Source organism: Eriocheir sinensis, chromosome 69 (assembly GCF_024679095.1).
Source record: "Eriocheir sinensis breed Jianghai 21 chromosome 69, ASM2467909v1, whole genome shotgun sequence".
Lineage (NCBI taxonomy): Eukaryota > Metazoa > Arthropoda > Malacostraca > Decapoda > Varunidae > Eriocheir > Eriocheir sinensis.
The window spans coordinates 3,629,778-3,651,072 of NC_066577.1; the positions used below are offsets into that span (position 1 = coordinate 3,629,778).

Genomic DNA, 21,295 nt, shown 5'->3' on the forward strand with positions numbered 1-21,295 from the left:
TTACAATTGACATCTTGTGTCCATTACAGCTAAAATGGATGCTTTTGTGATAAGGACGAAGAGAGCCACAGTTTCATCTGATGAGGCTGTTGCTTCTGCGATAGTGTCTGCAACTGAGTCTCCCTCTTCTCAGCGGCATTCTTTCTCTTCAAATCAGCTGTTGGCTACCTCTGATTCTAGTGGAATAGCTCAATCTCTGGCACCGTCCGATCTTGGTGACCAAAGTCCTGCTCAATCTCAAGTAGTGAACCCACCGAAGACTATGTTTGGAAAACAAAGTCGTTCGTTCCAAACCAAATTAATGGTACTCTGACTTGTCTTGGCTTGAATATTCTGTGGAGAAAGATTCGTGCTGTGCTTTCCTTGTCGATAGTATCTTTCTGGTAATGATCGAAATAAGGTATTCACAACAGGTTTCAAAAACGGGAAAAGCGCAACAGACAAAGAAAAAGGGTTTTCCAAACACTGCATCAAAGTCCCATATGCTTGCTGTGGTTTCGTGGGAAAATCGTAAAAAGTTTGAGAAAGAAGGCAATGCACCTGAATCTCTCTGTGGTACCCAAGTAGAAAATAACCGGAACTATATATCTCCAGAGTTTTTGAAATCATAAAACTTCTCACAACAAATGAATTGCCATTCAGAGGGAGAGAAGAGGTCATTGGTGGACTCCATTCAGGATTGTTTATGAAATTGATGGAGTACACCATGAACATTGATGGAAAATTTGCCAAAATTAATTCCAGAAAATGCAAAGCACACATCTCCACATTTTCAAAATGATGTGATTGGAATGATGGCACAGTTGTCTTAAGGAGAAAAGTGTACAGGAGATAAAAACGACTGACACTGAGTTGTTCACCATTAATTAAATGCGATGAGACCAGAGATTCGGCTGGAGTTGAGCCTCTTTCTGTTGTCATCAGATTTGTCAAAAAGCATGGACCACCAACTGAAACTTTTCTCGGACTCTATGAGTTGGAAAGATTTGACGCAGACTATTTTACTGAGCAGCTTCTGCAGGCATTGAAAGATCTCGACCTTCAACTATTACTGGCACAGTGTTGTGATGGTGCATCTGTCATGTCAGGCAAACACGGGGGTAAAACGTCGAATCGCTGATCATGTTCAGAGAGATATGTCCCATACATTATACATACACTGTTTTAACCATCAACTTCACCTTGTTGTTGTTCATGTATGTCAGAAAGTGGACATAGTAAAAGAGATTTTTGATGTATGTCAGCAGTTGAATGATTTCTTGGCATCACCAAAAATTCGCGCCGTCATAATGATATATATATATATATATATATATATATATATATATATATATATATATATATATATATATATATATATATATATATATATATATATATATATATATATATATATGTAAACTAGCATCAATAATTAATATGATATAGTACCATGGCATAAATACATTCTTTTTTTTCCTTATTTCCAACATTCATGATCCAGCTAATGTTAAATTAAATCTGATTTTTTTCCAGCTTAAGCAAAGTGCATCAGTGAATAACACACTCAAAAGCATTTTTCTACATTATTCATCTGTAATGAATTTTTTATATAATTTTTATTTTTATCTTTTTCAGCAAATAGTGATGTCTTTTCCAATCATAATTTGCACTATAGAATGTAGTAATATCTTTTTCCTGTATATCATTTCTTAGGCCTCAAAAATTGCCCATTCCCCCATATGGTTAAATTCTTTTAAATTCCCAGGCCCCCCCGCATTTTGGGCTCGCTCTGCTGGCCACCTTCACCCAGGCCTCCCCCATCCTGCCCGCCCCCCCGTTTTGTCAGGATCCACTCGATCTTATACAGCCCCCCCCCCCCCCCCTAAAGCATGATAGGGGCGCCTAGCCGCCCCAAAATGTAAGTCCTGGCTACGGCCCTGTTGGGAGGTAACCCTGCAGTGGGTGCCCTCACACCCAGGCAGAGTTCCTTGATAGAGAGAGCCCCGACAACCTAAGATTTGGACGCCATTTTTGGCCCTGTATTCGCCGCGCTTTTCAAACGCTAGCACACGCTCTCTTTTGTATTTCTGTTTCACAGCCATACGGGTCGTCCACTGAAACTGAGCACACTTGTGTCAGACCTGCACACCTTCCCCTAACAGCCAGCAGGGAGCCAGCAGCCAGCGAGCTCTGGGAAAGTAAATAAAAGACAATTTGTGTCTACATCAACAGGTGTAGCCAACCCACCATTACGCCCTTATACTTTACCATAATTTGGTCACTAGCTGTTGTAATGTGCCGTAAGGTGGCAGGAGAGTATTAGCCTTACGATCAGCCACTGTCTCAGTATAGGCACTTAGTAACCCACGCAGCCTGTGATATAGGCATGTCAAGGCGGGCTGCTGACGACCTTGAGAGGCGGCAGCGTTCGCAGAGGGTATCGAGAGACTTCACACAAGTCTGGGTGCTTTATTCTCTTTTAGATTTGCTGCTGTGATAGATGGATTTAACAATACTGTTGTGCTGGAAGCTTCCCCCGGCGACCATAGGCCTCTAGAAGGCTCCCGGAGAAACGAGCAAAGGGGCGGGGAGCAAGGCGAGCCGTCCGCGCCCCACGGGGCGCGGCCAGGCGCCAGGCGGGAAGTGTTGCCAACTCGCATATATTTTTGCTACATGTTCTTGTATGATCTGAAATATACTGTAATATTCTAGACTGTACTGTTCTGGATATATATAGGAGAAGAGGGCGAGAGAGGGCCAGTCCCAGTCATAGTAAGCTAGTGGTAAGTGAAGAGTCCGAGTGAAGTGTACTACTAGGGAAGAATATTAAACTACAGAAGCTGTGCAAAGTGTTTACATATCTCCCTCCCACGGAGTCTCCTGACGGCGACACGGAACCCAAGTAACACGTCCGGCATAACACTGGTGTCAGGAGTGTAGGCATTTGTTTTTCGCCATGGAGACTCGTTCCCAAGCTGCCCAGAGGGACGACATGTTGACTGAACTTTTGGAAGCCTTGAGACTACAGGGGGAGAAACAAGAAAGAGCACTCCAAGAACTCAAGGAACAACAAGAAAAAGCACACCAAGAACTCAAAGAACAACAAGAAAGAGCACAGCAACAACAAGAAAGAGCACAGCAACAACAAGAAGGAACACTCCAAGAACTCAAAGAACAGCTAGAAGATCGCTTCACGGGATTACAGCTACAGCTAAAAGCAGTACAAGATGAAAGTGAATCAGTGCGAAGAGAAATGACTGATGTGACCACGAACTTGGGACAACGCCTGATAGAAGTGGAGAAAGAACACACAAATCTTCAACAAGAGATGGAGGTGGTACGGGAGACGACACACAAAGAAATACTAGAAGTAAGTGACAGAGTGAAGGCCCTTGAAGACTGCTTGGCTGGAAACGGACAGCCAGTGCCTGCAGGGGCTAGTTGTACCCAAGATGCTCCTTCTACGCAAGTCCGGGGTAGTTTGAGCCCTGTTTCGCCTGGTTTATCCCCGCAAGAAGTTCCGCCAGCCCCATGGGTCTGCTGGGTTCGCCTGTTAGAAAGAAGCCTCAGGAGTTTGATGGCAAGGTCTCCTGGGAGGCTTACCGCGCTCAGTTTGAGCTGTTGGCAGCTCGGAACGGATGGGATGACCAAGAGTGCGCGGTACAGCTGGCCACTAGCCTCAAAGGGGCGGCGCTGGAGGTCCTTGCTCAGCTCGACAATGCGACAAAGGGCAGCTACAGCGGGCTGGCACAGGCGCTGGAGCAACGATATGGGACCAAGCACCAGAACGAGCTCTTCAAGGTTAGGTTCAGAACCCGCAACAGGAGGCGCGGCGAGTCTCTTCAGGAACTCGCTCAGGACCTTGAGAGCATGGCGCACAAGGCATACCCAGGTGCCACCCCTGACCTGCTGACGGTTTTGCTGCGTGATCAATTCATCGATGCCCTGGACAGCCCTCAGCTGAAGATACAAGTGAACCAAGCTAAGCCAACATCAATGCAGGAAGCTCTGGCACGTGCCATGGAGTTTGAGTCCTTTGTTAGGTCTAGCTTGTCAAGCTTCAGGGACGACTCGACTTCTGGCTTTAGGGCACGAAAGGGCGCTGTCAGCAACACAGACAGGTTCCAAGGAACGTGCTGGTACTGCGAGAAGGTTGGGCACAAGGAGAACGAATGCTATAAGAGGAAGAAAGAATATGAAGGTGGCGCTAAGAAGAAGCCCAGGGAAGGACCCAAGTGCTGGACCTGTGGAGAAAAGGGGCACTGGAAGAATGAGTGTCGGAAAAATGTGCCCCCGGCGAGGGACCACCACTCGGGCGAGGGAAGAAGGAGAACTGGTTCACGGGGGCAACGACCAGTCTGTCCTGTACATGCCCCGAAGATATCAATGTGCAGGAGAACCACCACGACGGGTTGCCAAGTGGAACAGACAGCGGAAGTGCCATGGGAAGACTTGGGAAAACTGCAGCGGGAGGACCGAGATCTGAGACCAATTATGGAGTGGCTGAGTCAGTCGTCAACGCGACCTGGGTGGGAAATCATCTCGAGAGAAAGCCCTACCACCAAGAATTACTGGACTCAGTGGGACACTCTTCGGATGGACGACGGGGTGTTGCAGCGACGCTGGGTCTCTCATGATGGTCTTGACCACTACTGGTCCACGGTGTTACCTGTGAAGTCCCGGGAAGGCGTCTTGAAAGAAATGCACGACAGCATCACCAGCGGACACCTAGGGGTAAAGAAGACACTGAGTCGCCTGCGCCAAAGGTTCTACTGGGTTGGCATGAGGAAGGACGTGGAAGAATGGTGTCACGCGTGTGAGGTGTGCTGTGCAAAGAAGGGCCCCAAGAAGCGTCACCGTGCCCCACTGCAACTATACCAGGTTGGAGCCCCCATGGAACGGGTGGCAGTGGATATAGCAGGACCCTTGCCTCTGACGACGAACGGAAATAGGTACATCTGTGTCACAATGGATTACTTCACCAAGTGGCCGGAAGCCTACGCCATCCCTGACCAGGAAGCCACTACCATCGCCAAGGTTTTGGTGGAGGAGTTCTTCTGTCGCTTCGGTGTGCCTAACGAGCTCCATTCCGACCAGGGAAGGAATTTTGAGTCAACAGTCCTTGCTGAGTGCTGCAAGCTTCTGGGTATCAAGAAGACACGGACCACCCCTCTGCACCCACAGTCAGATGGAATGGTGGAGAGGTTTAATTGGACGTTGGGCCAGGAGTTGGCCAAGCAGTGCAACAATGACCAGTCTTCATGGGATCAGAAGCTGCCTGCGCTTCTCATGGCCTACAGGTCTGCCGCCCACGAGACTGCGGGGTATTCACTGGCAAAGCTGATGTTTGGACGTGAGCTGCGATTGCCGGTGGACCTACTGACAGGAAGGCCTCCTGGGGAAAGCCTTCCAAGGGACGCCTCCAGTTTTGCCCGTCAACTAGAGGAACGGCTGGAAAAGGTGCACCATCAAGTCCGAGGTGCCTTGAAGTTCTCCGAGGAGGCCATGAAGCGCGGTTACAATATGAGGGCAAGCCACGTTGACTTCAAGGAAGGAGACCGAGTCTGGCTTTACAACCCGCAGAGGAAGAAAGGACAGTCTCCGAAGTTACAGAGCCCCTGGGAAGGCCCTTACACTGTGCTAGAACGCCTCTCCGACGTGACTTACCGAATCCGGAGAACGGAAAAGACCAAGCCGAAAGTTGTCCACGTCAACCGCCTATGGAGGTACCACGGTCCGGGAAACTACACCTGGAACAACTAAAGACACCCAGCAGCCGACGAAAACGCAAGGGACGTCCAGGACCGAGAGGAGGTCGACGACGACGTAGGCCTCCTGGCCCTTTCAGCCGAGGGAGATAACCTCCCGGCTTCGGCAGATGTTCCAGGGACACCCCAAGAAGCGGACGACGACGAGGCGCACCAGGAGACAGACGCGCAGGAGGCAACGAACAGAAGACAGGACAACGCAGGCGTCCACAGCGATACGACGATTATTATGTTTTTGATTAATTCTCTTATGTTTGTACATAGTTAAGTGTGTGATCGGGACGATCACAATTAAGAGGGGGGGATAGTGTTGTGCTGGAAGCTTCCCCCGGCGACCATAGGCCTCTAGAAGGCTCCCGGAGAAACGAGCAAAGGGGCGGGGAGCAAGGCGAGCCGTCCGCGCCCCACGGGGCGCGGCCAGGCGCCAGGCGGGAAGTGTTGCCAACTCGCATATATTTCTGCTACATGTTCTTGTATGATCTGAAATATACTGTAATATTCTAGACTGTACTGTTCTAGATATATATAGAAGAGGGCGAGAGAGGGCCAGTCCCAGTCATAGTAAGCTAGTGGTAAGTGAAGAGTCCGAGTGAAGTGTACTACTAGGGAAGAATATTTAAAACTACAGAAGCTGTGCAAAGTGTTTACATATCTCCCTCCCACGGAGTCTCCTGACGGCGACACGGAACCCAAGTAACACGTCCGGCATAACAATACTTATCGCTGTAAAACATTATCGCCAGCAGTTGGGGAAGTCTTTCTCTTACCTACACTGCCTCCTGGGCGTCATAAGCCTTGATATACTACTTGTCATGGGCCACGTGGCTGACACACACACTACACAGGTTCCATCAATGTAAAGGCACTTTGCTTCCTTTCCGTTACCTGCTTGCAGAAAACCTTAGCATATGGAGAGAAAATTAGTGTAAATTAAGTTGAAGGAAGTGTCGGTCAAGCTTGTTTTTTAAGGAACAATCGTGCTGCACTGCACCACTGGAGGAATAAGGCACCGGGGAGTTTGTTCCATTTTCGCACTACAATGTTGGTGAAGAAAAAAGTAAAAATGTAGTAGGCGTATTATTTTCAAGACACAGATTATATTTTCATGGGAAAAATATGACTACTTTTTTTGTGGAGATAGATTTTTTTTCTGCACAAACCAGTTAAAAATCTACTTTTAGGGGAGCACGTATATCAGGAATACCACCGTTCCCCGCAGCACACTCCGCCCCGCTCTGCCGTTCACACCCGTTTTTTATGCGGGCGAACGAGTGAGGTTTCTCTCTCTCTCTCTCTCTCTCTCTCTCTCTCAATAGTCACGAATTATTTTTAAACTAAACCAACCCTCTACCTAACAGCTAACGGAAAGGACTTCACCCCCTCGCCCCCCCCCACCTCCTTAAACTGAACACATTTTCTAGACCATTTTCGATCGGTGCTCCATAGATTAATCTGAATACACTGAGGCTTCACAGACCACGCCTACTCCTACATATTAGCAAAGAAAAATTTGGTGCAGTCTGAATTTACTTGTTTACACTTAAGTTTTGTGCCATTATTCCTCGTTAGCAAAGTGTCATTGATTGTAAATAATTTTGATTTGTCCACATTCGTAAAGCCATTAGTAATGTACAGTGGTGCCTTGTGATTCGAACTTTATTGGTTCATTTGGGCTGTTCGAATTAGGAAGCAATTTATCCCATTGATATTAATGTAGCCGCCAAGATGACCCTTGTGGAGGTAAACATCACGCCGCTCCCCCTGCCACTCTCCACCGCCAAACGCCTTATCTCCCGCACCTGCCACTCTATGTGGGACGACACACTCCATGACACCCTCTGCACCACCTCCATGGGCCAGTACCGCACCACCTCCTCCCCACAGCCTTGGGTGAGGAAAACGTCCCGCGTCCTGGACGTGGCCTTGACGCGCCTCCGCCTGGGCCACACAACGCTCACCTCCACCGACCCTCACCGGTGCAGGACCGTCGAGGACACCATTTAGCACCTGCTGCTGCACTGCCCACGCCACCACTCCCAGCGAGTGCTGCTCCGACACCAACTCCGCGCCCTGGACGTGCTGCCCACCTTTGACCTGCCCACGCTGCTGGCGGCGGCAGGCGTCCACCCACCACGGCAGGAACCTGTCATCCGCCTCACCTGCGCCTTCCTCAGGAAGACGGGGCAGCTCAGGTTAGCTTTGGTTGCCTTGGGTCTCGAGTGTAATAATAGACTCCCGCTATCAGACGTTCTGGGGCATGTCAGGACCGTTTATGAGGCCACAGAGGAGCCGCGTCAGTTATGTTTTTAACGTGCCAGCCTATAGCGCCAGTAGGCTTGTTTGAGGGGCCTGGGTGGTTGTTGGCCCCAACAGCTGCACTCACTCCCCTGTTCCTTAGGTTTACAGGTGGAAAAAACATATCACTGTACAATGGGGTATTATTGGGGTAACTATTGATATTGACATTGAAGTGAAAAGACACATCACTGTACATTGGGGGTAACATAGATATCATCGGGGTAAAAAGACACCTGACGATCATTGGGGTAAAAAGATATTTGTGTTCACTGGGGTATTTTTGAGGTAACCCAGGGGCATCATTAGGGTAAAAAGACGCCTGGTGATCGTTGGGGTAAAAAGACACACTGGGGTCCCTTGGGGTAAAAAGATGTGGCTGTTTATTTATTCATTAGGGTTAATGTGTAGTTTAGCTCCACCTCAAAATACCTGCTACCCCTTTATATTATAGTTACAGAAATACTTGCACTTCAACCATGATAAAATTTGAAACATTCATCACCTAGTTCTTTCAAGGTGGGTACACATTTATTTGGTACATAGTAGATTTTAAGGGGGTGTGCCACATCTCCTAAAGCACAACATGGCATAACTCCCACAAGTTACATCTACAAAATTTCACTTTTTTAGGGTACCGTCACATCTCCGACATGGATAAGGCGTATCTCCAACTCACAAAAATCTATACCGTCACATTCCGACACATAAACGGTGTATTTTCTACAGACAGCATATTTCCGACTCATATACATCGTATTTCCTACACACACAAATCAATACGGTCACACTTCCTACACAATATGCGGCGTATTTCATACACACAAAAACCTATACCGTCACATTTCCCACACAAGGTCCTGTTGTGGTGCCTGTCTCATACTTGGCCTGAGTGGTGTGCTGGGTTCGAACCCCACTCAGGAGTCAATACAGTTTTGATATTACAGAGTTAATAATACAGACACCGTTACTAGACTAAGTTGTTTATTACATGTGTGAACAGTAAATTGGGTAGTGTAGGTTAGAGAAGTGTAGTCTTGTATATATTTCTTTCACAATATACTTGGCCTGATTGGTGCGGTAGGTTCGAACCCCGCGGGTGAATCATAGGTGCGTGGGTTCGAACCCCGCTCAGGAGTCATTATCAAGGAGTCGAATCTCAGTCAAGTCGTGTTTTTATACTTTTCCGCTGTTTTGGGCTACTTGGCAACACTGTAGTCTTGCCAAGTCGACACAAGTCGAGTTCAGACGAGTTTAGCGTAAACACACCACAGACGACATTGGACCATGATATGCTGGGTACTGTTTTTTTTTGTGTAGGAGATATGCCGTATACACCATTTTGGTGTAGGACAAACGCTGGGTACTCCATTATATTTGTAGGAGATATGGTGTATGTACCATTTTATGTGTAGGAGATATGCCGTATGCACCATTTTTGGTGTAGGACTGTAGGAGATGTGCCGCATGCACCATTTTGGTGTAGGAGATATGACTGCTGAAGTGTAGGAGATATGACAGTATCCTCATTTTTGGAGCCACGTAGGAGATGTGGCTACGCCCCGATTTTAAGGTCAGCCCTTTTATAAGGTAATGAAGGCACGTATGGCTGGAAACTAAACTGACCCAACTGTACCAGGCAGGTGGCGACTGGGGTCTGGGTGTGTTTCTATACTTAGATCAGTGCTGTCATTATACTCTATGTAGCCAAAGGTTAGAATGTGTCTGAGAAGAAGCTCCACCCACTACCCTCCCACCTGACTACCTGATGCCAGATTTTGCCCAACCCCTGGCAAATCAGGTGCATCAGCTGTCCGCCACTCGCCATCACCAGAGTGGGCGTGCCCTGTGTGCCTGATGTGTTCTCACCTCAGGCACCGTAGACTATAGGAAGTTGTAATCATTTCAGTAATGGGATAATCCTAGGAATAGCGGCTCCTAGCGGGTGAGCACTTAGGGCACGGTGTGGTGGTAATTACAACATTTCTAGCACGTACGACGGGGTTTTGACAAGCAGACAGGCGTGTTTATGTCACAAGGGGTGTATTTTTCCACGCTGGCCTCACGATTATTTCCAAGTCCAATGTTATTATTTCACTCAGGGCTCTATAGACAGACTGAGCCTCATAGCTGCCTTGCAGTACAAACTAGTTCCTAAGCCATTAATATCCAGGACGCGCATGGATCATTACGATTTTGGACATAAGATGGTCTTTACGAGTTTTACGTTATTTTCTTCTCTATATTAAGGCAAGTAATGGTGCAAGTCTTTGTATTTTATAATTTTAAGCGACTACATTCTTGAAATATTACTATGCGGGGTGTATCGCTGCCTGGCTGCCGCGTAGCAGTCTCTCCCTCTCAGTCTTCTTTCCGTGCGCCGCCATGGTGACATCTACACTCAACTCTTCTTTACTCTCCTCAAGGTATTATTCTGCTACACCTCTCGGTAAGTGTTAGCTAACTATTTAGCCTCTTTATTGGTATCCCTCAGGAGGCACATTGCACCGTCAAATAACCTAAAACTGAGGCCCTTCAATACCACCATATGCGAACAGTGACACGTGTCACATGGGATGTGCTGTACACTTAACACTCAATAGCCTAGAGAGCGTTATATTGAGAGCCTGGGAACCTATGGGGAATCTGGGTTTGGGGTGTGAGAACGCAAATTGATTGAAATATGTGCCACCAAAATTTCCCAAAAATCGGGAAAAATCCATAGTCCTGAAACTTTGATGAAAGTTTCCTAAACCTATTGTCTTTTAATCCACCATATTCGAACAGTGACACGGGTTGGCTTAAGCTGGGTTAGGTTAGGTTGGCTTAAGCTGGGTTATGTTAGGTTGGCAGGAGAACCAGGTAGAAATATCTTACAATAATTTAGTTAGAGTAATAGTAGAGGGGCAAAGACAGCATATACCACAGCGAACACTTAGAAAAGAAAACATTCGGCCGTACCATAAGGCAGCCTCCTCGACTATAGAAGCTCTTCGACCAATTTCTCATACCATAATCTTCGAGGGGCCCTCTCCGTAAGCGAAGAAAAGGTGTTGAGGGGCGAAATGTTGGAATCTGGCAAGAGGTCGAGATAGGCACATCTTCGTGAGCCCCTTTGCATATTTTATGCGTCAATTCTGCATTTCTCTCATTAATATAGTAATAAATGAACCAAGAATTATAATAAAACGTATTTGATCTAATATGAATCTGCAAAAGTTTTTTTAAATAAATTATTTAAAATGTTGTTTAAGACTTTAGGGTTGTATCATGATTTTTGACCCTTGCCGAGTTGCCGTGTCAACACGCCTCCTTGGTCAACTCAAGGAGCTAGGTAGTCTGTTCCTATAGCTCCGATGGGGCTCAAGCACTTTTCTAACAGCTCCTTGCTTGACGGGATGGTAGCAAGGGGCAGAGAAGTGATAATGCCGGGCACATGTGGACTCCCCGGCTGTGTGCGTGGAGAGAGGTGGAAACCAAGGGTTGCTGACGTCACTCCTAATCCCCTGGGCGGCGGGCCTCCCCTCTCATAGGTCTTGTGGAAACACGGGCCGTGCAGGGATGCCAGCCCTATCACTCACGCAATATGTTCCTTATTATACCTATATTTGCCTTTCAATCAACCATTTTCTTTGTGATTATACATTGAAAAATATGTATGATTACACTAATATATGTAAAATGCTTCAATTATCAATATTTCCGTGTAGAGATGTTTACAGAGGCTACCAACCCAACTCGGAAGAAGCCCTAACGGAGGAAGGGGTCGAGATCACCTTACAGTATCCAGCAGAAAGGGGACACTTTAAAGGAAGAGGAAGGTTTAGAGGCTACCTAATGGTACGACCAATTGACTCTTAAGTGGATGACTCGCGGACTAAAACACGAGATAGGGTTAAAGAAGGGAATTTTTCAGAAAATAAAGAATGGTGAAATGCATCTCAGGGGCCGGTACGTCGAACTATCTAGATTAGTTCAGAAAAACACCAGGATAGAAAAAAGGAACTATGAGATCAAAGTAGCAAATGAGGTGAAAAGTAATCCTAAGGGCTTCTTTCAGATGTATAGAACAAAAACACGGTTTATAAATGGATGAAGGGCTTTAATAAGGGAGACATTCAGAAGGTTTTGTTGGTAAGAGAACCGGGTAGGACACGAAGTAATGGGTTTAAACTGGATAAATTCAGATTCAACAGGGACATAAGCAAAAATTGGTTTACAAACAGGGTGGTGGATGAGTGGAATAGGCTTAGTAGTCATGTGGTGAGTGCCAATACAATTTTCACATTCAAAAATAGATTAGATAAATTCATGGACAGCGATATTAAGTGGGGTTAGATACACGGGAGCTTAGGTTCAGAGGAGCTGCCTCGTACAGGCCTACCGGCCTCTTGCAGACTCCTGTGTTCTTATGTTTTTTTTTTCTTATGGCTTAAGCTGTGTTAGGTTAGGTTGGCTTAGGCTAGGTTGGCTTAGGCTGGGTTAGGTTAGGTTGGCTTAGGCTGGGTTAGGTTAGGTTGGCTTAGGCTGGGTTAGGTTAGGTTGGCTTAGGCTGGGTTAGGTTAGGTTGGTTTAGGCTGGGTTAGGCTAGGTTGGCTTAGACTGGGTTAGGTTAGGTTGGGTTAGGCTTGGTTAGGTCAGGTTGGCTTAGGCTGGGTTAGGTTGGGTTGGCTTAGGCTGGGTTAGGTTAGGCTGGGTTAGGCTGGGTTAGGTTGGGTTGGCTTAGGCTTGGTTAGGTTAGGTTGGCTTAGGCTGGGTTAGGTTGGGTTGGCTTAGGCTGGGTTAGGTTAGGCTGGGTTAGGTTAGGTTGGCTTAGGCTGGGTTAGGTTAGGTTGGCTTAGGCTGGGTAAGTTAGCTTAGGTTGACAGGCTGGATTGGGGTAGGACATTAGGCTAAGTTGGCTTTTAACCATGTGTGCCCTAACCTGGTAGCAGCGACGGGCCAAATTTGTGGCTTCACCGTGTAGCAGTGACAGGCCAAATTTGTGGCTTCACCATGTAGCAGCGACGGGCCAAATTTGTGCCATGATATTTACCCCCAAAATAGATGATACATAATCTGATCACAAATGCTTTGATCAATATTATAAAATGGTTTGTGTGAGGGGTGATTTTTTCTAATTTTTCTTGCTAAGAGGGACCATTAAGAAACATTAGCCCCACTGCTACCGGGTTAATATTGTGGTTAAGGGACATGGAATTTTTGCTGTTTAATCATAATGTGAAGTGTGTGGTATTATGGCGAAGCTAAACCTCACACTTAACATTTTTTATTGGTTCTTGTGATACACTTGGCAATGTTAGAAACACACGCTATCTCTGTGTGTGGCAACAGTGCTCACCCCCGTTCCTTTGGCCCTGTGGTGGGAGGGAACCCATCACCCCGAGACACAGGGCCAGTGTGACATCCAGGTTACCACAGATTACCCTTCCCGGGTGTTCCCAGGTAAACAAATATCAACCATTTCGAGAGGAAGGATGAACTGTAGGTTGGGCTGCACGTCGACTGCCCATGCTGGTACTCAACCCCAGGCCTGCAGGTTCATAATTAGGGATGCTAACCACTGGACTGCGGAGGCGCTTGTCAGTGTGGCGGCCGAGGTGGCAGCAAAGTCCGCCTTCCTCAGGGTCTTGTGAGCCTTAAATTATTATTTTTCCTTGTTTCTGCACATTGTGAGGACAAAACTGTTTTGTTATGATGAGTTTTGATGTGTGGCTGTGATGAAATAGTCTTGCCATAACAGTACCGTGAGGACAAAACTTGTGTTGTGGTGAGTTTTGAGATGTGACTGTGAATTACAATTAGTTTTGCCATAATTCACTTCATAATTTAACCATCTCACAATAATAATAATTATAATGATTAATAATAATAATAATGATGATGATAAGTAACACGGGCCAACAACAAATTTATCGTCTTAATTTTTTTTTAGCTGCTTTAGGAGAATTTTGATGTGCTGAATCCAAAAATTTCATTGGTTTAGCTCAATCAGGTCAGCTTCTGTTTTTTCTTAATCAGGTCAACTTTTTTTTATCTATCGCCACATGATGTTTTTTACGTTATTTTTTCACATACGGGTATTTTCTATTTATATGAAGCAAAATTCTTTCTTATTTCTTTAATTAAATTAATTCTGAAGAGTTTACATGCACCAATTTGTGTTACCTGAAGATGGTGAATTTTTTGTTGGGACAACAGTCCGGGTTCACCAAGTACCTGTGTTTTCTGTGCATGTGGGATAGGAAGGACAAAGCTCAGCATTACATAAAATGTCCTGTATGGGAGGAATTGGTGCCTTGCAGAGCAAGGAACGTCATAAACAACCCTCTGGTGGACAGAGACAGGATACTCTTCCCAGCGCTGCACATCAAGCAGATCAAACAGTTCACCAAAGCTCTGGACAAGGATGGCAGCTGCTTCACTTACTTGTGCCATGCTTTTCCAGGATTGACCATGGCATCTATGACAGTCCTCAACTCCGTCAGCTCATCAGAGATCCAGAGTTTGAAAACTCAATGAACAAAGTGGGACTGGAAGTGTGGAAGACTTTTGTTCTTGTCATGAAGAACTTTATTGGCAACAAGAAGGCCAGGAACTACGCAGAACTTGTTACCAATATGCTGACTGCTTTCAAAAACCTCGGAGGCAACATGAGCATCAAAATGCATTACTTATTCTCACATATGGATCGGTTTCCTGAGAATCTGGGATCAATGAGCGACGAGCAGGGGGAGAGATTCCATTAGGACATGAAAGAGATGGAGACCAGGTATCAGGGACGCTGGGATGCAGTCATGATGGCTGATTACTGTTGGACTCCGAAGAGAGACATCCCTACCGCTGAGCATTCTAGGAGTTCTGAGAAACAGAAGTTCATGCCCTGAATTTTGAGCAATGATGATCTAATATCCAATTTACATCAATTTACATGTACTTACCTTTATCAATGTCTACTATTCAATGTAGGTACATAGATATAAATTTTTGTAACATTTAATTAATGAATTGTGTTAGAAAACAAATTTTTTAATCTTAAAAATGATGAGAAATATTAACAAAATTAACTGAAAATGTCACAAAATGTAATCTATTTAGTTAAGATCAGATTTGATAAAAATCGACTTAGCACAAAAACCTGACCTGATCGAGAAAAACGGGTGTCATTTTCGGATTCAGCAGTGCAAATTTGTCCTATATCAATTGAAAAAAAAATTAAACAACCTACAAAAATTCATTTTTTGTAACCCAGTGTACGTAATGATAAGGATAATAATAATGAGAATAATAATAATAACAGTAATAGTAAATTAATAATAATATTAATAATTATAATGGATTCCAGTTGTCTGAGTGGACTGCTTTGGCAAAGTTTGCTGGACTGACCAAACCAAGACCAGACCAAGGCCGCTGCACTCTTGTGGTTGTTACTTTTTTTATTCTGTTACTTTTCAGAACATTCATATTTGTTTATTCTCTTTTTATTCTTTTATCTTGAAACATGAAACTGGTGATGAATTCGCTTGAAACACACACACACACACACTCTCTCTCTCTCTCTCTCTCTCGTCGGTTCTCACTGACGAAGACAGGCAAAGCCTCCAAGAGGATTTGCACAAAATTTCAGCTTGGTCGGATAGATGGGAGATGCCCTTTAACGTAGACAAGTGCCAGGTCCTTCAAGTTGGAACGAGGAATAAAAAGTTTGATTACGAAATGCGCGGCGTTAAACTCAAAAGCGTTCAATGCGTCAAGGACTTGGGGGTCAAAATCGCGTCAAACCTCAAATTCTCACAGCAATGCATCGATGCAGCAAATAAAGCGAACAGAATGTTGGGCTTCATTAAAAGAAACTTTTTATTTAAGAATAAAGATGTAATACTCCCGCTCTACAACAGTTTAGTCAGACCCCACTTGGAATATGCGGTACAGTTTTGGTCTCCCCACCATGCAAAGGATATTGCTAAATTAGAAGGTGTTCAGCGTCGGGCAACGAAAATTATCCCTTCCTTGCGCAACAAATCCTACGAAGAAAGGCTTTCTACCCTTAACATGTTCTCTCTTGAGAAACGTCGCCTCCGAGGAAAACTGATCGAATGTTTTAAAATACTTAATGGTTTCACGAATGTAGACAGATCAACATTGTTTATGATCGATGACACTTTGCGCACGAGGAACAATGGCGTAAAACTCAGATGTAGACAAGTAAATTCAGACTGCACCAAATTTTTCTTCACCAACGTTGTAGTGCGAGAATGGAATAAGCTCCCATCATCAGTGGTCCAGTGTAACACGATTGACTCCTTCAAAAATAAGCTCGACCGTCACTTCCTTCAACTTAATATCAACTAGAGTAGAAATGCAACGTTTTGGAGTCTTCTGATTAATGTAAAATCACTTAGGTTTAAGGACAGACCACCAAGTCTGGACCATGGGGTCTGTGTGGTCTGATTTTCTATGTAAATCTATCTATGTAAATCTCTCTCTCTCTCTCTCTCTCTCTCTCTCTCTCTCTCTCTCTCTCTCTCTCTCTCTCATACACACACTTATGAACTTTTCTTTCTTCTTCCTCTTCATTTTTTTTTCTTATTTCCAGATAGAGCAAAAGTATGCAAAAAAAGCCTGCTAATTGCTGCTCCTATAAAAGATAAAAAGAGAGGTCAATATTGGGAGGAGAGGTGTCTTGATACACTCTGAAAGAGGCCAAGTCATAGGCAGGAGGAAATACAGATGAAGGAAGGCTGTTCCATCATTTACCACTGAAGGGGATTAGAGAATGGAGATGCTGGTTAACTCTTGCATAAGGGGTTTGGACAGTATAGGGATGAGCTTGAGTAGAAAGTTGAGTGCAACGGGGCTGCGGAAGGGGGGGAGGCATGCAGATACCAAGTTCAGAAGAGCAGTCATCATGAAAATATCAGTAGGAGATATAAAGAGAGGCAACATTGCAGTGGATTGTAAGAGGTAGAAAACTGCTGGTGAGACAAAGAGCCTTAGACTCAACGATGCCTAGTAGGGTTGTGTGTGTGGAGCCCCCCACACATGAGATGCATACTCCATATGAGGGTGGACAAGGCCCCTGTATATGGACTGCATCTGTGTGTGGGAAGAAGAACTGGTGGAGACAATACAGAACGTCCAGCCTCGAGGAAGCTGATTAGTGAGAGAGGAGATGTGAAGTTTCCAGTTAAGATTTTGAGTTAAGGACAGACCGAGGATGTTTAGTGTAGAAGAAGGTGACAGCTGAGTGTTGTCAAAGAATAGGGGATTGGTGTTTGGAAGATTGTGTCGAGTTGATAGGTGGAGAAATTGAGTTTTTGAGGCATTAATTAATTAGTCTTCTTGCTCTTCTCCTCCTTCAGTCTGCTGCATTCTTCCTCTTTCCTCTCTTCTTTTTTTCCTTCTTCCCCCTCCTGTGGCAGCGAGTGGGTGGTGGTTGTGTGCCCTGTGGCGTCCAGTTTACCGCTTACCGTTTACCGTTGATGCACCCATTCGCAACATTGTAGTGAGCAAGTGAGTCATAATTGCTTTCATAAATAGCCAACTGATGTCTTTTAATAAACTTGACATCATCATAGTCACTTGGCCATGCTTAGGTTCGTACTAATCTCCATATCTTTGCTTTTCATAGTATCACAAATATTCATTGTTTCATTTTCCATTTAGCTGATATTTTCTTTATAGTATCACAATTGAATATCCAACGATTATTTCCAACTCACTGAACATTTAACACACAATTTATCTTTGAGTCTTGAACACTAATTAATGATCGCCATGATCGGTTATGTTACGAATTCTCTCAATTTCAGTCTGAAGAACTACACAACACTGGTCATTTGCTGAGTGGTTGATTTCAGGCTTCTTGTACCTCACATAATTTATGCATTTCTTCTCAGCCATGGTGCTCTCCTGTGATTTATGATCACCAGCACACTTGCAACATCTTGGGGCCTCTCCATTGTTCTTGGCAGTACATTTGGCCTCAAGATGGTCGTATCTTTGACAAGGATAACATATGATTGCATGGTATCTGTCTCTCACAGTGTACATTCCCCATTCTAGTTTTATCTTGTCATGGTGTTTGTGAATCAACTCTCTAACAGTTGGGTCACATTTCAAAATAGTCAAACCTAGGTTTACGAGTGCCTTAGTTAACGAATGTTTTGATTTACGAACAAAAAAAAAAAAAAAATCCCACAAAAAATGCCTTGGATTACGAGCGGTGACTTGGTATACGAGTATCCTGTTTCATTTTTATTTTTTATTTTTTTATTTGTTGCCACCCCCTGGGTGGGGACATAGCTATATGGAGGCCGTCACGGTCAAGCACGTATGTTCCTTCGAGGAAGGACTACATACCCTTGCCAGGTGACGGCTCATGAAGGGGAGGGGAGGATGCCAATAGACCGACTATCGGCTTATGTCAGCCTAGCCAACCAATCAGTCTTTTGACGAGGACTGGCGTGTCTTTTTGTACAAGTCGAAGACATGAGCGTGGGTTCCCTTTGTTTGCTGCAGGAGGAGAGTGCTCAACGCAGAGAACAATGGGAATAGTCTCAGTTAGGGCTGCCACCTTGATCTAAACAAAATAAGGAATGCAACATCCCATCCTGCAATACAGAACAAATCCATATTTTAAAAAACAAATGGCAGCCCTAAAATTTATCTGTCCTGCCATGACTGCCAGCCGCTGCTGGTGAAGGCACAAGGAAGTTTGGAGAGACGCTACAACGCGTATTTTACTCATATTTCAGGACGACTCTTGACAAACATAATTTTATGGACTGGTTTTGTGGTTCACCGAAAAATGTGCTCACTAAACTTTAATACTGAATTTTATCTGCTTAAGCATTCAGACCTATTAACAGTGGTGTCCCACAGGGCTCTGTCCTATCTCCCACTCTCTTTCTGTTGTTCATTGATGATCTTCTTTCCAGAACGAACTGTCCTATCCATTCTTACGCCGATGACTCCACTCTGCATTATTCAACTTCTTTTAATAGAAGACCCACCCTACAGGAACTTAACGACTCAAGGCTGGAGGCAACAGAACGCTTAGCCTCAGACCTTACTATTATTTTCGATTGGGGCAAGAAGAACCTGGTGTCCTTCAACGCCTCAAAAACACAGTTTCTCCACCTATCTACTGGACACAATCTTCCAAACAACTATCCCCTGTTCTTTGACAACACCCAGCTATCACCTTCAACACTAAACATCCTCGGTCTATCCTTAACTCAAAATCTCAACTGGAAACTTCATATCTCAACTCTTACTAAATCAGCTTCCTCTAGGCCAGGCGTACTGTAATGTCTCCGCCAGTTCTTCTCCCCCGCACAGTTGCTGTCCATATACAGGGGCCTTGTCCGCCCTCGTATGGAGTATGCATCTCATGTGTGGGGGGGGGTCCATTCACACAACTCTCCTTAACAGAGTGGAGTCAAAGGCTCTTCGTCTCATCAGCTCTCCTCCTCATACTGATAGTCTTCTACCTCTCAAATTCCGCCACCATGTTGCCTCTCTTTCTATCTTCTATCGATATTTTCATGCTGACTGCTCTTCTGAACTTGCTAACTGCATGCCTCCCCCCCTCCCGCGGCCCCGCTGCACACGACTTTCTACTCATGCTCATCCCTATACTGTCCAAACCCCTTATGCAAGAGTCAACCAGCATTTTCACTTTCATCCCTCACGCTGGTAAACTCTGGAACAATCTTCCTTCATCTGTATTTCCTCCTGCCTACGACTTGAATTCCTTCAAGAGGAGGGTATCAGGACACCTCTCCTCCCAGAGTTGACCTCTCTTTTTGGACACTCCTTTGACCTCTATTCAGGAGCAGTGAGTAGCGTTTTTTTTATTTTTTTTTATTATTCTTTACGCCCTTGAACTGTCTCCTCAGCTGTAAAAAAAAAGAAGAAAAAAAAAAAAAAAAAAAGGACAGCCAAATATGGAACAAATGGCATTTCGGATATTAAGGAAAGGGTGGCAAGTTTGTAACCCTAAGGCGTCATCTAGCGATATATGTCCTTGAACGACCCCCCATTCTTGAGACTGTTTTTCATCTCCCTTCCATAATACGCCAGTGCGCTCTGTCTTGTCCAGATGATTGGATGAACCAACACTATTTCTCATTCTGTCACTCACATAGGACAACACTCGTTAATTTAGTCAGTTACAGGATCTACAGTTCATTAGGTGTGTTTCAGTGGCTGTAGTCAATCTAGGAGAAATTGGCGGACGGGAGGGATTCCGCGGGGGTCTCTCCTTTTGTATCACGCTGCCACATCTCTGTCTTCAGTTGTGGGATTAGAGTTCAGGTGTGAAGTGGACCACCATTAGCCTCCCTTCATTTCCTCCTCCTCTCTCTCTCTCTCTCTCTCTCTCTCTCTCTCTCTCTCTCTCTCTCTCTCTCTCTCGGCTCGGTTCTTGGCCCAGTGCTCTTCATGAGGGCTCAGTTTTTGGCCCAGTGCTCTTCATTATTTACATCAACGACGTGGATGTTGGACTCAATAATCGCATTAGTAAATTTCCAGACGACACAAAGATTGGTAACTCGGTTCTCACTGACGAAGACAGGCAAAGCCTCCAAGAGGATTTGCACAAAATCTCAGCTTGGTCGGATAGATGGGAGATGCCCTTTAACGTAGACAAGTGCCAGGTCCTTCAAGTTGGAACAAGAAATAAGAAGCTCGATTACGAAATGCGCGGCGTTAAACTGACAAGCGTTCAATGCGTTAAGGATCTGGGGGTCAAAATCGTGTCAGACCTCAAATTCTCACATCAGTGCATCGATGCAGCAAATAAAGCGAACAGAATGTTGGGCTTCATTAAAAGAAACTTTTTATTCAAGAATAAAGATGTAATACTTCCGCTCTACAATAGTTTAGTCAGACCCCACTTGGAATATGCGGTACAGTTTTGGTCTCCTCACCATGCAAAGGACATTGCTAAATTAGAAGGTGTTCAGCGTCGGGCAACAAAAATGATCCCTTCCTTGCGCAACAAATCCTACGAAGAAAGGCTTTCCACCCTTAACATGTTCTCTCTTGAGAAACGTTGCCTCCGAGAAAAACTGATCGAATGTTTTAAAATACTTAATGGTTTCATGAATGTAGACAGAACAAAATTGTTTATGATCGATGACACTTTGCGAACGAGGAACAATGGCGTAAAACTCAAATGTAGACAAGTAAATTCAGACTGCACCAAATTTTTCTTCACCAACGTTGTAGTGCGAGAATGGAAT

The 21,295-nt window shown here is 45.0% G+C and overlaps 1 protein-coding gene across 2 annotated transcripts in view; it reads left to right on the plus strand.

Moving 5' to 3' along the window:
- Window positions 1-7,480: 7,480 nt before the first annotated feature.
- The window catches only part of LOC126988398 (uncharacterized), a 32,093-nt gene continuing 18,278 nt past the window's right edge, over window positions 7,481-21,295 (plus strand). The window contains exon 1 of one of the 2 annotated variants that reach the window (XR_007741879.1): window positions 7,481-7,942. The gene's annotated coding sequence lies outside the window, so the exon portion shown is untranslated. The remainder of the gene's footprint in view (window positions 7,943-21,295) is intronic. The other variant, XM_050846463.1, reaches the window with a different exon arrangement.